This window comes from Rattus norvegicus, chromosome X (genome assembly GCF_036323735.1).
Source record: "Rattus norvegicus strain BN/NHsdMcwi chromosome X, GRCr8, whole genome shotgun sequence".
NCBI lineage: Eukaryota > Metazoa > Chordata > Mammalia > Rodentia > Muridae > Rattus > Rattus norvegicus.
Window position 1 is genome coordinate 82,830,541 of NC_086039.1, and position 17,314 is coordinate 82,847,854.

The 17,314-nt window shown below is 35.4% G+C and overlaps 1 protein-coding gene and 1 non-coding gene across 10 annotated transcripts in view; both read left to right on the plus strand.

Moving 5' to 3' along the window:
• Dach2 (dachshund family transcription factor 2) overlaps positions 1 to 17,314 on the plus strand; it is a 565,808-nt gene that overhangs the window by 186,167 nt on the left and 362,327 nt on the right. The window lies entirely within an intron of this gene.
• LOC120099451 (small nucleolar RNA SNORA31) lies at positions 13,616 to 13,745 on the plus strand. The gene has a single exon (XR_005498629.1). It is a non-coding gene; the product is annotated as a small nucleolar RNA SNORA31 (small nucleolar RNA).

Below are 17,314 nucleotides of genomic sequence, written 5' to 3' on the forward strand. Positions count from 1 at the left end.
GAGGCCATTGATATTGAGAGATATTAAGGAATAGTGATTATTGCTTCCCGTTATATTCATATTTGATGTGAGGTTATGTTTGTGTGCTTTCATTCTCTTTGTTTTGTTGCCAAGACGATTAGTTTCTTGCTTCTTCTAGGGTATAGCTTGCCTCCTTATGTTGGGCTTTACCATTTATTATCCTTTGTAGTGCTGGATTTGTAGAAAGATATTGTGTAAATTTGGTTTTGTCATGGAATATCTTGGTTTCTCCATCAATGTTAATTGAGAGTTTTGCTGGATACAGTAATCTGGGCTGGCATTTGTGTTCTCTTAGGGTCTGTATAACATCAGTCCAGGATCTTCTGGCCTTCATAGTTTCTGGCGAGAAGTCTGGTGTGATTCTGATAGGTCTCCCTTTATATGTTACTTGACCTTTTTCCCTTACTGCTTTTAATATTCTTTCTTTATTTTGTGCGTTTGGTGTTTTGACAATTATGTGACGGGAGGTGTTTCTTTTCTGGTCCAATCTATTTGGAGTTCTGTAGGCTTCCTGTATGTCTATGGGTATCTCTTTTTTTAGGTTAGGGAAGTTTTCTTCTATGATTTTGTTGAAGATATTTACTGGTCCTTTGAGCTGGGAGTCTTCACTCTCTTCTATAGCTATTATCCTTAGGTTTGATCTTCTCATTGAGTCCTGGATTTCCTGTATGTTTTGGACCAGTAGCTTTTTCCGCTTTACATTATCTTTGACAGTTGAGTCAATGATTTCTATGGAATCTTCTGCTCCTGAGATTCTCTCTTCCATCTCTTGTATTCTGTTGGTGAAGCTTGTATCTACAGCTCCTTGTCTCTTCTTTTGGTTTTCTATATCCAGGGTTGTTTCCATGTGTTCTTTCTTGATTGCTTCTATTTCCATTTTTAATTCCTTCAACTGTTTGATTGTGTTTTCCTGGAATTCTTTCAGGGATTTTTGCGATTCCTCTCTGTAGGCTTTTACTTGTTTATTAATGTTTTCCTGTGCTTCCCTAAGTGTGTTCAGGTCTTTCCTGAAGTCCTCCAGCATCATGATCAAATATGATTTGGAAACTAGATCTTGCTTTTCTGGTGTGTTTGGATATTCCATGTTTGTTTTGGTGGGAGAATTGGGCTCCGATGATGGCATGTAGTCTTGGTTTCTGTTGCTTGGGTTCCTGCGCTTGCCTCTCGCCATCAGATTATCTCTAGTGTTACTTTGTTCTGCTATTTCTGACAGTGGCTAGACTGTCCTATAAGCCTGTGTGTCAGGAGTGCTGTAGACCTGTTTTCCTCTCTTTCAGTCAGTTATGGGGACAGAGTGTTCTGCTTTCGGGCGTGTAGTTTTTCCTCTCTACAGGTCTTCAGCTGTTCCTGTGGGCCTGTGTCTTGAGTTCACCAGGCAGCTTTCTTGCAGCAGAAAATTTGGTCTTACCTGTGGTCCCGAGGCTCAGGTTTGCTCGTGGGGTGCTGTCCAGGGGCTCTCTGCAGCGGCAGCAACCAGGAAGACCTGTGCCGCCCCTTCCGGGAGCTTCAGTGCACCAGGGTTCCAGATGGTCTTTGGCTTTTTCCTCTGGCGTCCGAGATGTGTGTGCAGGGAGCAGTCTCTTCTGGTTTCCCAGGCTTGTCTGCCTCTCTGAAGGTTTAGCTCTCCCTCCCACGGGATTTGGGTGCAGAGAACTGTTTATCCGTCTGTTTCCTTCAGGGTCCGGAGGTGTCTCCGGCAGGGGTCCTGCTGCTCCTGGGCCCTCCCCCACGGGAGCCCAGAGGCCTTATACAGTTTCCTCTTGGGCCAGGGATGTGGGCAGGGGTGAGCAGTGTTGGTGGTCTCTTCCGCTCTGCAGCCTCAGGAGTGCCCACCTGACCAGGCGGTTGGGTCTCTCTCTCACCGGGTCTGGGAGCAGAGAGCTGCTGCGGGCCGGGATCCGCGGGTGTCGAGACATCTTTTTTTATCTTTACTTTACTAACTTGCTCCTTTGTTAGTAAAACATAACCTTTCTACTATGTAATGGAGAACTACATTACTAAGTGAGAGGTTTGGGGAAACACTAATGAAGTTCTGTTTTCCTAGAGAATGATCCGTCACACTTGGGTTTGTGTTCAGTAGCTGTTTCTCAGTATGGGATGATGTTGTTTGCATATCAACAGCAGACAATAATCTGTTTGTCATATCATTAGATTACTTATGCCAAATAATCAGGACAACTTCCTTTTTAAAAATAATACTTCACTAGAAAATGTAGTTTTTCCAAATTAAACATTGCTGTTTAATAAATTAATATTTTGGTCTAGTGAATTGTAATTGGAAAATAACATCTGCTCCTGATTGGAACCCAATATTTGCTTTTCTAATATTTTCCCTTTCACTGTGAATACAGAAGGAATTTCACAAGCCTCAAAAAACATGGGAAAATAAATCAGTCCCATTTTAGTGTGTCTGGGGAATTAGAAGAATCTAATGCTTTAGTGACAACTTTTCAAACAATTTGCTTTTACTTGGTGGATTGCTTTTCGTTATCATGATTGTGGTCACCCATAATAGACTAATTCCCAGTGTCAACTTGAAATTATCTTAGATCTCAAATTCATTGTTTTGGGACTAGTAAGCCAATCCTGATAGTTCTTGTTTCATTTGTCTCCCCCCCCCCCTTTCCCAAGAGACAATCTCTTTCACAATATTTCCTCTAAAAAACATCCCCACTATTCTGACCTCCACTATGTCCTTGCTCTGTTCTCTTTCTGAGGATCTTAAATTAATTGTCCAGCCCATTCTTCTGCCATGCTTGCTGTGTCTGTCTATCCATATTAATCATGCAGTTTATTGTCAAACTCGTGTTTCAGACATGAGAATAGTTTCCTGAGTGATCCGGCATTTGGCAACCATATCAAGTGTTAGTCTACAGGATGATTTTTTTTTGTTTAGATTTACTGCCAGTATGCCCTGAGCACCTGTGTCCTATAAACTAAAATAACGTTAATAAAAAAATATCTGGGACTTAAAAGTAGATTAGATCTTTTGAACTTACAGCTAGGATATTATCTTTCTTTTATTCAGTGCAGGGCTAACATCTAGAGAAATATTTAGATGTATTTGGTCAAGGTTGTCCACTTTCTTCACTGTTCCCTGTAGTGTGTATCAGTCATGAGAAAAACAGCTCTAGCAGAAGCAGCACCTTTTAATTTATTTTTTGATTAATTCCATTTTCCTTCATATTTTCCTATAATAAAAAGTTAAATAAGCTTTCTGTTCATATTCTACACCATCTCAATTTCAAATAAAACAAGGTCATCATTATGACTTAATTTTAAAAAGAATTTCATTTATTTGCATTCTAGTCATTGCTCCTGCTCAGTCCCTGCTCCCACAGTTTCTCATCCTATTCCTTCTCCCTCTAATTTTTTTATATGTATTATCATCTTCCTTAAAGGTCTGGAATGGTGTAAGGTTTTCCTGAGGTCTTTCCTCACTATCTCTTTTCCCTTTTCCCTATTCTTGTTCAGACACTTACTTTTGGATCTTCTCAAAATATCTGAAACACATTTCCCTAAATATTCATATAACAAATGCAACATGTCACCTCAGCAGTTAGTTCTTGTCACCGAACTCCCTATGAAAAAAATGATGTTGTACATTGTCTCCAGTTAATCATTTCCAGTCAGAGGGAAATTACAGTATATTCTCTGATCAAACAAAAGTACTAAGAAGGGAGAATGTTATATTTAGGAATACATAATACATGCATACACACATTGACATGTGATAACAATTAGTGTAGAAAGAAGAACGAGACTATGAATTTGAAAGAGACTGTGGAGAGGTATTTGCAAGTATTTGGAGGGAAGAAAGGGAAAGAAGAAATGCAATTATATTATAATCTCAAAAATAAAATTGAAAACTAACAAAAAATAAAGGGTAAAAGGGGAATTCTGTGTGTAAGTCTGCAAAGACCTTTGCATGTGCTAAATGACATGCAAAATGACTTTGAGTGTGAAAGACATATGTTTTTAAATTCTATTAAATTGCATGTATTGAGAACTATATTTTGTATTCAAAAGGAAAATCCAGAGGGATAGGGATAATGAAACTTTAAATTTTTGAACCCCCTGAGACTTTTATTTTTATTTTTTGAATATAAGAATGGTTAGCATAACTTCTAAGAACTTATATGTATTGTGTTGTTTGGATGAATACAACTAAGTCAATTCATTTCAGTATTATATAGCTGGCAGTCATTTGTCTTCTGGTTTACTACCTTCAGTACCATCAATTGCTTTTATTGAATATATGCCTGTATTCGATGTCTTCTTTCTTACCATGTTATATGGTATTTTTATTTCATTATTTTAAAAATTTCATACAATATATGTTGATTATCATCATCTCCCCTGCACTCCTCCCTTATCTCTCCTACTCATCTGATACCATATTTTTAATAATAGAATTATGCAAAACATCTACCTATCTACCCATCCATCCATCCATCCATCTACATGTATGCACGTATTTATTATAAATGACATTTCATTTAATTAATTGCTTTCAAATTATATTTATTGGCAAAATTAGAGATGCTTTTTCTGCTAAGAGTGAGCATAGTAGATTTATTTAATCTTTATAAAAATGTTTTCTCACTGTCAGCCATTGTGTCAAGAAATGGAAATTGCTGAAAGTGTAGTTGTAGAGGGAAGTTACATAGTACTATATCATCATGAGGTAGATCATTTTTATAGGCAATCTCCTGATTCTTGAATTAAGACTAGGTTATCATAAACTGCACAAATGTTTACTAGCTTCAGTAGATAGCTTGTCTAGGAGAAAGGTCCCAGTCTTTGTCATAGGAGAAATCATTGTTCAAATCCAAATATTATTTCTTTGAGCTATTTTGATCTGAGACTTCTGTCTGAAACTTGAGGAACTCAGTATTCTTAGCTGCAAATTTAAATTAAAATTATCTTGGAAGGCTATTTTAGAAACTAGAGACTTGACACATTTCAGTGCTCAGTGAATGGAAGACTCACCTACAGTGAATATCCCCAGTGAGGGATTTTTTTCTTTTGGCTTTAGGTCCCAGTGGAGAAGAAAACCTGCTAAGGAATAAAGGAAACTGGCTAGTGAATCACACGTACCTCAGTGATGGGACGACATGCCAGCAAAGGCACAGTGCCAATACCATATGCCAATTAACTAAGCAAGAACACATTCTCTGTGTCTATATTTTATTATGCTCTAGGTCCCTGAATAAGATAGTTTTCTTTTGATCAGAAATAAACATCACTGATGACTTTATTGTCTTGTGATGCATAAATGAGTAACCAGACTGTTAATAAATTTTTTGTGACAGTCGCAGACATGCACACTTTCTTTTCCTTACAGAATTATAAATTAGCATCTTTACTGAGGCCTCCCTTAAAATATTCCATGGAGTTTATGCCTTGACTAATAAAATCACAAGTATTGTACATGTATTTGTGCCTAAGCATTTTTCTTTTTCTAACAGAACACATTTACATGAACAAAAAACAGAACCTGTCACATTTCCCAGCAGCTTATTTTTATGCTATAATTGTGTTACTGAAAATTTACCCTCTGTGTAACCCTTAATCATATTCACATGCACCTAAAGTGTATTGCTTAATGTCAGAAGTTAATAATAATAATAATAACATGCCTCATTTACATTTATGTAAAATTGAAAGAACACAAGGAATTGTAAATGTTTAAAATTATTTGCTTCATTAAGACTTGAATTAATAAGGGTTGGTGCATATAAATTCTCTCATATTTTAATACTTTTCTTCATATTTTACTTATTCTTTACCCAGAGAACATGTTGAGAAATTTCAAAGATTATTATATTGAATGCTGCTTTTTACTGGTTTCAAATAACTTATTATATAATAAATCAAACCCAAAGAAAAATGTAAATAATTACATATTATGTAGGAGCTTTAGAAACTGATAGTATAAGGCTAATTTTCATGTACTTATACAAGCATAAAACATCTTTCTGTTCTAGACTGTTCTTTTTATTTCTACTTATTATTCACAAAAGTACATAGTACTTTACAATATATACTTGTGCTCAGATTTTTTAGAATAATGCTAAATTATGAAGGCGAACTTTATGGCAATTCTTATGAAGCTTTAAGATAAAGAAACTGTTTTATGGTTATGAGCAAATGCTTCCATTCTTGTACCAAACGAGTCTTTTTAAGTGCTTACAAGTCCAGTTCACAATTGTACACTGCTTCATAATTTAGTGTGAGCTTTAACTCATGTTATCTCATTGTGTTTTTAATGTAGCCGTAGGAACGAGAGTCCCTTATGGATGGTTGAACAAGAGTGCCAAGAGTAATTGGGTTGCTAATATTATCTTAACATTTGAGTCGGTTTTTGAAGAATGATATATTTGACTAGGTTTAGGTCAGCATTGAGGATATTTCAGATGGGGGAAATGATACAAATAAAAAAGTGAGAAAGAGTAAGGTATGCCTGAGAATTTGAAAATTAGATTATGCTAGAAATAAAAGAAATGGAATAAAGTTCTTTTGAATGATGACTAATTAGAAGAGATTTATTTTTAACTCTCTGTATCTTTAGATTCTAAATCCAAATGCTGGATGTTATTACATTATGAAGCAAGGTTTGGGTAGTGAAACTTTATTTGATTCACATAATTAGTTTATAAATTAACTAAAATTACAATATAACAACATTAGTATCAACTTTCCTTGATAAATATACTTGTATGATACAATAATCCTATTTGTGAAAAAAATTAGAGACATTTATGGAATGAGAGAATATTTAGATATGTGGAATACTTATTCTGTGTTACTTAAAGATGTTATATAAGAAACAAAAATTGATTTGTTATATAGTATACATTTCAAAGTACTTACATTTCTAACATTAATATAGGAATGATAAAAATAACTTTGTAGTTTCATGGAGAGCACAAATGAGACAATGCTCCCTTGGACAGTAAAAAGACAACACATAGCTGCAAAAATATGCTTATGTGAATGTGCATGTATAAATGACAAAAGAAATTGGGAAAAATTTTTCCAATGTGAATGTAGTTCATTGTTTGTTGGCATTAAAGACATGTCTTCCCTCTAATTATATGTTTTAGAAGTTCCCATAGTGCCAAAAGGAATTGTATATAGAATATACTAGGAAATAAGGCAAGTAGGTCTTCTACAGGACATAAAATCTTCATATTTAAGATCCTGTTCGTTGTTACTGTTATTCTTTAGAATCAAATGAAAATATATTTTAAAAGCCTATTTTTCCTATTTAGATTTAATTATTTACTGCCATGGTATAAACTAGCCAATGTTTTAGCCATGAAACTTAATGATGTGAAAAATTATTTGATCTCTCATTTGCCCTTTATATATCTTAGTTGTTAGAATTACTGCTAATTTTACTATTGCTGGAGGTGACTTTATATATGAACAAGACCAGAACCAATACCTTTCTGAGCTTTTATAGACTCCTTTTGTGTTGTCTCTTTTGCTTCACTTCTGATGTGCTGCTTCTCCTACTTAGCAGCCCAATAAATTTGATTGTTGATTTGCCTATGTTGTTAAGTGTTATTCTAAGACTTTTTATAGTTAGAAAGTTTGCAAACAGGTGTGCTCCCCTCTTTCTCATTGTATGTGTGTTCTAAATTCATGATTATATACAGGCAGAGACAGCAGAGAATGTCCAGTGTCCTGTTCCACAACATTCCAGTTTCTTTACTGAACCTGGGAATTATATGGTCAGACAGGAAACCCGCTTGAGCTTCTTATCTTCATATCCTACAGATCTGAGGTTATAAACATATGATTGGCCATACCCATATTCTTGCATTGATGCTGGGGATTTAAAGTAAGGTTTGAACACTTGTACAATAAGCATTCTTACATGCTGATCCATTTCTCTAGCTCTTATCATCAGGGCTTATCTTTGGTTTTTAAAAATATGTTTTTAATTGAAATAGAATTATGTCACTTTCCCCAATCCATCTCCTTGCAGTCGCTCTGAGCTACCTTCCCTCAAACCTCTCCTATACCTCTCCAATCTCAAATTGATGACATATTTTCTTTGATTATTTTTGTTGCATAAACATATATGAATATTAACCTGTGCTACAAACATAATGCTTGTAGTCTGATTTTGTTGTTTGTGCATATATAGTTTCAAGGCTGACCATTCTGCAGTTGATAACAGTAAGGTAACTCATTATGTATTGATGGGACCCTGTGAAACTTTCCCTTTTCTATGTTATCATGTCTATTGCTACTGCCATTATTCCAGCCTTGTTTATGCAGCTATTTCATGGAGAGACTGTTTTACCACAAAGGTCCTGGTATTCTAACTCTAAAAATCTTTCTGTTCCTTCTTAATGTTCCCTAAGACATATATTTAGGAGATGTGATGCAGATATATGCATTGGTGCTGGGTTTCCCATGATCCATTGTTCCCTTCACTATGTCCAATTCTGGTTTTCTATGATAATCTCCATTTGTCTACATAGAGGTTTCTCTGATGAGGTGTCTACCACTCTAGCGCTCTACCACTGAGCTAAATCCCCAACCCCTATGGACCAGTTTTTATTCCCCTCTCAGTCCACCCTCCTACAGTTCCTCATCTCATTCCTCTTCCTACATATCCAAGAGGTTTTCCCCACCTCCACCCAACCATACCTCCCTAATCCCTGGGAACCAAGTCTCTTAATAGTTAGGTGCATCTTCTCTCACTGAGGCCAGAACAGGCAGTCCTCTGCTCTATATGTGTTGGAGACCTTATATTAGCTGGTGTGTGCTACCTGGTTGGTGGCTCAGGTTCTGAGAGATTTTGGGAGGTCCAGGTTAGTTGAAACTCTTTGTCTTTCTATGGTGTCATCCTCCTACTCAGCTTCTTCCAGCCTTTCCCTAATTCAACCACAGGGACCACCAGCTTCTGTCCATTGGTTGGGTGTAAGTATCAGCATCTGACACTTTCAGCTACTTGTTCGGCCTCTTGGAGGTCCACCATGCTAGGCTCCTGTCTGTGAGCACACCATAACATCGGAAATAGTCAGGCCTTAGAGCTTCCCCTTGAGCTGGATCCCAATTTGAACCTGTCACTGGACTTCCTTTCCCTTAGATTCTTCTCCATTTTTGGCCCTGCAGTTCCTTTAGACAGGAACAATTCAGGATTAGAAATTTTGACTGTGGGATGGCAACCCCATCCCTCTAACTTGTTGTTCTGTCTTTCTACTGGAGGTGTACTCTACAAGGTCTCTCTCCCCACTGTATGGAATTTCATCTAGGATCCCCCCACTTTGAGTCCAGAGAGCCTCTCACCTCCCAGGTCTCTGATACATTCTAGAGAGTTCCCCCACCTCCTACTTCCCAAGGTTGCCTGTTTCCATTCTTTCGGCTGGCCCTCGGGGCTTCAATCCTGTTCTGCCCAGTACCTGATCATGTTCCCCCTTTCTCCTCCCTATCCCCTCTCCAACCCAGGTCCCTCCCTCCCTGCCTTCCTGTGGTTGTTTTCTTCTCCCTCCCAAGTGGAATTGAAGCATCCTCACTTGGGCCCTTCTTGAATTCTGTGGATTTTATACTGTGTATTCTGTACTTTTCGAACTAATATCCATTTATTAGTGAGTACATAACATGCAAGTCCTTTTGTGTCTGAGTTACCTCACTCAGGATATTTTCTAGTTCCATGCATTTGCCTGCTAAACTCATGATGACTTCCTTCTTAATAGCTGAGTAGTATTCCAATGTGTAAATGTACCACATTGTCTGTATCCATTCTTCCATTGTGGACCACCTCAGGGTCATTTCCTTTAAGTGTTTTTCAGTCATTCAAGAGTCCTCTATTGTGGATTCTTTGTTTAGTTCTATACCCCATTTTTTTTTTTGATTGGGTTGTTCGATCTTTAGGAGGTTAGCTTTTTGAGTTTTTTTTTATATATATATATTTTGGATATTAGCCCTGAGATGGGTGGGTGTCCCCATCCCTCAACTGGGGGCCATGCCTATCTACTGGAGGTGGTCTTTCTAGGTTATATCGCCTCTTTGTTGGGTATTTCAAGTAAATCATCATTGAGACTTAGTAGCTTCTTCCTTCCCTGGAGACTGGGACATTCTAGTAGCTAGCCCAATGCCTCATACTCATTGGTACATGTTTCTATTCAATTTCCAGACTCCCTATACATCTCTCCTGTCCATTCCAAAATCTGTTTCTGGCTACCCTTATTTCCCACCTGTTCCTCTCTCCCTCCCAGGTCCTTCCCACTCTCTACATCCTGTGATTATTTTCTTCCCCATTGTATGTAAGATTGAAGCATCTATACTTTCTTCTTCTTAAGCTCTATATGATTTCTGGGTTATATCATGGTTATTGTGACATTTGGGGCTAAAATCCATTTATTAGTGAGTATATATCATGTGTGTTCCTTTGTATCTGGGTTACCTCATTCAGGAAGATTTTTCTAGTTCCATTCATTTGCCTGCGAATTTCATGAAGCCCTTGTTTTTAGTAGCTGAATAGTACTCCATTGTGTAAATGTACCACATTTTCTGTATCCATTCTGTTGAGGGACATCTAGGTTGTTTCCAGCTTCTGGCTTTTATAATTAAGGGTGCTGTAAACATAGTGGAGCATGTGTCCTTGTTATATGTTGGAGCATCATTTGACTACATGCCCAATAGTGGTAGAGTTAGATATTCAAATAGAACTATTTTTAATTTTCTCATGAACCACCATGATTGATTTCCAAAGTGCTTTTAGCAACGTGTAGCCCCACTAGCAACGGAGGAGTGTTTCTTTTTCTCCACATCATTGCTAGCATCTCCTGTCACCGGAGTTTTTTGTGTTTTTTTGTTTTTTTGTTTTTTTTTTTTTTTTTTTTTTTTTTATCTTAGCCATTCCGATTGTTGTGAGATAGAATCTCAGGGTCATTTTGATTTGCATTTCCCTGATTACTAAGGATGTTGAATATTTTTTAAGTGCTTCTCAGCCATTAGAGATTTTTCGTTGTCTAGCTCTGTACCCCATTTTTAATAGGGTAATTGTGATTTTTCTGGAGTCTAACTTCTTGGGTTCTGTGTATACTTTGGATATTAACCCTGTATTGGATGTAGGGTTGGTAAAGATGTTTTCCCAATCTGTGGGTTGCCATTTTGTCCTATTGACAGTGTCCTTTGCCTTACAGCTTTTCAATTTTATGAGTTTCAGTTTGTCAATTGTTGATCTTAGAGCACGAGCCATGGCTGTTGTGTTCAGAATATTTCCCCCTGTCTCAATGTGTTTGAGGTTCTTTCCCACCTTCTCTTCTATTAGATTCAGTGTATCTGCTTTTATGTGGAGGTTCTTGATCCACTTGGACAAGGAGATAAGAGTAGATCAATTTGTGTTCTTCTACATGCCAACTGCCTGTTGGACCAGCACCATTTGTTGAAAATGCTGCCTTTTTTTCCACTGGTTGGTTTTGGTTTCTTTGTCAAAGATCAAGTAACCATAGACATGTGGGTTTATTTCTGGAACTTTAATTCTATTCCACTGATCTACATGCTTGTCTCTGTACCAATACCATGCAGTTTTTATAACTAATGTTCTTATTATAGCTTGAGGTTAAGGATGGTTATTCCCCCAGAAGTTCTTTTACTTTTGAGAATGTTTTTCGCCATCGCGGGTTTTTTATTATTCCAGATGAATTTGACAATTGCTCTTTCTATCTCTGTAAAGAATGGAGTGGGAATTTTGATGGGGATTGCATTGAATCTATATACTAAATTTGGTAAGATAGCCACTTTTTACTATGTTAATACTTCTGATCCATGAGATCAGAAGATCTTTCCATCTTCTGAGGCCTTCTTTGATTTTTATTATTTTTTTTCAGAGACTTGAAGTTCTTGTCATACAGATCCTTCACTTGTTCGGTTAGATTCATACCAAGATATTTTATCTTATTTGTGATTACTGTGAAGGATGTTGTTTCCCTAACTTCTTTCTTAGCCCATTTATCCTTTGAGTAGAGTTTGGTAAGTTTGAGTTAATATTATATCCAGTCATGTCAGCAATTGGATTTTGTTGTTAGGTTGTGGATAGCAACCTATTTTATTTTCTCTACAACAGCCTATGATATTTGGGCATTTCCATGGCATATATTCATTGATTTATTTTGAATTTTCTTTTATTCTTGAATATTGTATACCATATGTATTTAACATATTTATTTTTCCCAAGTTTTTTGCAAAAATCCACCCTCTTTCCTACCCAGAGTTGTATCCTCCTTTTATTTTAAAACAAGAAATAAGTCCATGATTGTTAACTTGAGCTGCCTGTATATACTTGGATGTGTGGCCTTCTACTGAAGCATCATTGACTTCCCTGTAAACTGCATTGTGTACATAAACAGTACATATGTTGTAAGTGTCCTTTTAATGCATGACCAGCACTAGTGAAATAGCGAAACTTTAACTCTAATTCATAAATGTATAAGTTTCTGTTTCCTAAGCAATGTCTACAAAAGCCTAGCCTGAGTTGGTCCACTTATTGAAATATATAGAGTTGCCTATAGTATTATGATTTCTTTGACACTTTTACTGGTAGCTTAATATTATCTAGTTTATATTTCTTAGGCTAATTGCAAATAAATAATGTCTTGGTGCAAGTACATTAATACGAAATTCTACATCTTTTAAAGATGATTTCTCATATTTGCAAGGTGCTTTTTGTTTTCTTTCTTGTCTCTTTCACATTCTGTATATTAGACAATATACAGAGCAATAAGAACCATTAGTAAACTAGACACAAAGAACATGAAAGGAAGTTAAAATCCATTTTATAAAGCATAAGGCCATCAGATCTATCCATCATTTGAAAAAAATCATGAAGTGAAAAACTAAATTCAACACTTTAAAAATAAATTTACAGGTACAATGAAAGCTACAATTAAAGGGCTACATACCTGTACTTCCAGGACCCAGAGGACTGTGGTATCAAAACCTGTTTATATAGTTTAGTCTAAACAATCCAGTCTTTCCTGTTAAAAAGAATAAATATTTGTCACACAGGTGAGATACTTGACCAAGTATCAGATTGATTAACAAATGTTGAGCTGTGGACCAAAACCACAATTACTAATGGGCTCCACATGATTCACTTAATTCTAGAAGTTACCTTCCTTGAATATTGTATTTCATTCATTCACCATTATGGCTACCCAAGAAAGCCTGAATAATGGCACATGTTTACATGCCAATATGGTTGGGGGAACTCTCACAGGCCCTAAACCTTAGAAGGAGAACTGCTGAGAGATAATTACTCTATCCCAGGTATTGGCCTCCTAATTAATTATTTAATACCATGTTGTGAGCCCTAAGACATATACATACAATCAATAATAAATGGACACATTAGATTGTATTTATATACATATATATATATGTACACACACAAAACATGCATCTATGTCTCTATGTATCTATATATCTATGTGTATCATTTATCTACATATCAATCACACAATGAGAAGAAACTTGAAGCAATGTTTTATGGGACTATGGCTGATTATAAGTAATTGAGAACTGTTAGACAGTTGGGGTGATATAATATGTATATAAGATAAGTGCTGTGCATACACTGATAGACCTTGAACAGTTTGTGGTTGTTCTTCTGGTTTGCATTAGGATGCAAAAGGAAACTCTTCCTGAGCTTCCTGATTGCCTTTGTGGCAGTTCAGATTGAATTGTGGTGTACATCTACATGCTAGGAAAGTGGAAAAAAAGATAAGTGCTATGCTGTAGTCCTCTCCAATAAGATGCACTTTGAACTTGAATAAAGTGGGCAAATAGCATAAATAGTAAGCATTTTACCCAAAGGAAATAGCAAGAATTGAGATTAAAAAGCTTCCTTCTTAATATTTATTCTGGTGAGAGGACAAAAACATTTATTTATTGATATTTGTACACTGATTGGCAGATTTCACAATGGGGCTTATCTGTAGAAATATTTACAAATGGAATCTATGAAATACAAAAATTACCTAGATTAAATATTGTTCTTCTTTTAGTGACTATTTTACTTAATGCTTGATCATTCTGAGAAATGGGATTGACAAATGTATTCATGGACTATCTTTGTCAGTTTTGCCTTTGGAATCTAAATATAGAAATTAAGCTTTTGATCTCTATTTTAGGAAAATTTTTGCATTGCTTTTTATGTAATGAATGTTCATTTTAAGGAACAAATATTCATAAAAGCTCTAAGTCGAAAATGATTGCTGAATTTGCCATTTCTGATAAGAATGCTAAGTTTAAAACTGGGCTGGATTAAGAACTTCTTTGTAATGCAAAACGATAACACACAATCTGGAAATAAAGCTGCATCCTCAGTGTCAGGGCATGATAGAATGTAATTTATGAAGATAATGGACTGAAGAAATACAGCAACAGAAGATACTTGTCTTGAATGAAGCCACTTTTGATGCAAGCTAAAAATGTCTTGTCTATTTGGGAAATATAATAGTGGGTCATTTTAAAATTTCTGTTAGTGAAGATATGGTATGAAACAATATAGCATTTTGTTTGCTGTGAATACTCCATTTATATAAATAAGACTCATCGTAGGTTGTAGAATTTCTAATAGAAAGGGCCAGATAGAATATAAATAGAAACATTTATAAAGATTTCTTAAAGATGAAGGTTTAAAGCATGTTAATGTACATTTGTAGTAGCTTAAGATATTGAACTACTTAAAAGTAAAATTGAGGGATGATTTTGGTAGTAAATGACCAATTCCAACTTGTTTAACCATTAATGTATTTTCTTTTCACTCCAAAGACAAAAATAATCATTTTCATATTCATTGTTTTATAATATATACATTACACATTAAGAATTTCCATGTAAAGCTTGAGTTGTAGCTTGACAGAGATGTTTATTGAAGTTATATGAAAGCTCAAAGACAAATCTGGGGGTCTTGGATGTGGGTTGAAAGCAGTCTTATTTCAAATACTTTATTTTCTGTCTGATTCCTGATGGCTTAAAAAATTCAATTTGAGGCTTCATTATGTACCTGGCACCATTTTATTGGGTTCAACCGTTTGAATAGTTGAATTCCTGGAGCTTCCAAAAAATTAGCGCAAATAAAAGTGCACTTTCTTTGGTTTGTGTTTTACCAAAGAGTACACATGGGGAGATCCATGACTCTAGCCCCATATGTAGCAGAGGATGCCTTTGTGTGGCATCAATAGGAGGAGAAGCCCTTGTTCCTGTGAAGCCTTTTCCCCAGTGTAGGGGAATGTCAGGGTGTTAAGGAGAGAGTGGATGAGTGGGAGGAGGAACATCCTCATAGAAACAGGGAAGGGGATATGGAAGAGGGGAGAATTAGGAAAGGGGATAACATTTGAAATGTAAATATATAAACTGATATATATATACATATATATGTATACATTGTATATATATATACACAAAATTCAAACATGTAAAGCAAAATATACAGCAGTAAGGCTTTTTTAAAAAGGCAAAAAAGCAATATGTGACAAAAATATCTCTAAAAATAAAAAAAAGAAAGAAAATTCACTTTCTTTATAACTTAAATGCAGTTTGTAAGGATCAAGTCTTTAACTTTCTTGGATATTATTTTGCTTTCTTGAGATATTAAATCTATTAATATAATAATAATTGAAAGCAGCCCAAACATCTCTGATATATTAGCTTTTTTCAGTTTTGTTGTGAAGTAGTTACTATTTCTACCATTAAATTATTTTTATTTCTCAAATTCTTTTATATTTTATGAAATCATCACATGAAGCTCATTTTATTTAATAACTTAACTTGCTATATAATTTCTATGAGCACATCTAGTCATTTTAAAAATCTGTTTTTTATAATCAAATGTTCATGAAGTTATTTTGAATATCCAATTTTCTCCTCCCTTATTTTTTACTAATGTACTTCTCATCAGCTTTTTACTTTCATGATAGAGTATATTGCTAAAAATTAAAACCATTCAAAAGTTGAAAAATTTCAACCTGTTACCACTAGACCAAAACATGATAAGCATATTTTCTTTTCTTAATGACAGGAGGCTAAATAAAATTCATTCTGATGTTTAAAAGGCAAGTGTGATGAGTTAATAGGTACAGAGTACATGATGCCAAGATTAACAATCTGAGTTGAATCTCCACCAACCACATGGTGAAGGAGAGACTAAACTACTGAAAAATTTCCTAGGATATACAAAACATAAACACACACACACACACACACACACACACACACACACACATACACACACACAGAGAGAGAGAGAGAGAGAGAGAGAGAGAGAGAGAGACAGACAGACAGACAGACAGACAGAGACAGAGAGAGACAGAGACAGAGACAGAGAGGCAGAGAGAGAGACAGAGACAGAGACAGACTAAAAATATAATAATGGAACATTGATTTAATACCTGTAATCAAAGGAGGAAATATTGTTATTATTTAGTATATTTTCTCCATCTTTTGACTTCTAAAGATGCTATTTTCTGTGCAGTAAAATCAAACACTTCCTTTACTTGAAGAACAGATCTAGTTTAATAGAGTCTAAGAAATATGTGACAAATAGTTCTTACTATCTTTTTTTTCTATCACATGTACCAATTCAGGATACTAGGACTATATGTGTGTGAAGTACCTGTTGACATAAATACACTAGTCAGAATTATTTAGTTAGTATTTCATGATTGAATTCTGAAATCAGCTAACATTCTTTAGAATTATTTTTAAAAAAGGATCAATATGAAACCATTCAAGTCAAAGCAAATTGATCTTGGCAAGGCTTCTCCTTTTGTACTTTACTCCAATGTTTGAAGAAAAGTGTGATGTAAATACAAGCCCGAAGAGTAAAGGATTTTTTTCTTCTTTTCCTCATGGCCAGAAAAATATAATGGTGTTTTAGAAGTGATATTACACTTCAGAAAAAGGGTAATGCATCTTTAAAAGCTAAACTACATCTTTACTTTTATCAAATTCTCTATAAATCTTTCATGACAGTTTATTTAACAAAGTGCCATTGAAACTGTATAGGTGATTGATGTGACCCATGTAAGATCAACATGAAATGTTTGTAAATGTCAGCAAAATGTGACCATCTAAAAGCATATAAGGAATTTCTGTGAAAGTTAAAAACCAACAGAAAAATGTTTATCTTATTCTTTGCTTTCTGGTATGCAATTACAAATTCATAGATGTAGCATTGTATTTGATTTTCCTTGGCGCTCATGTCATCAGAGGGCCAATTTACTTTTGACATTTACCCTCTCAAAGCTCTGCTTCACACTCA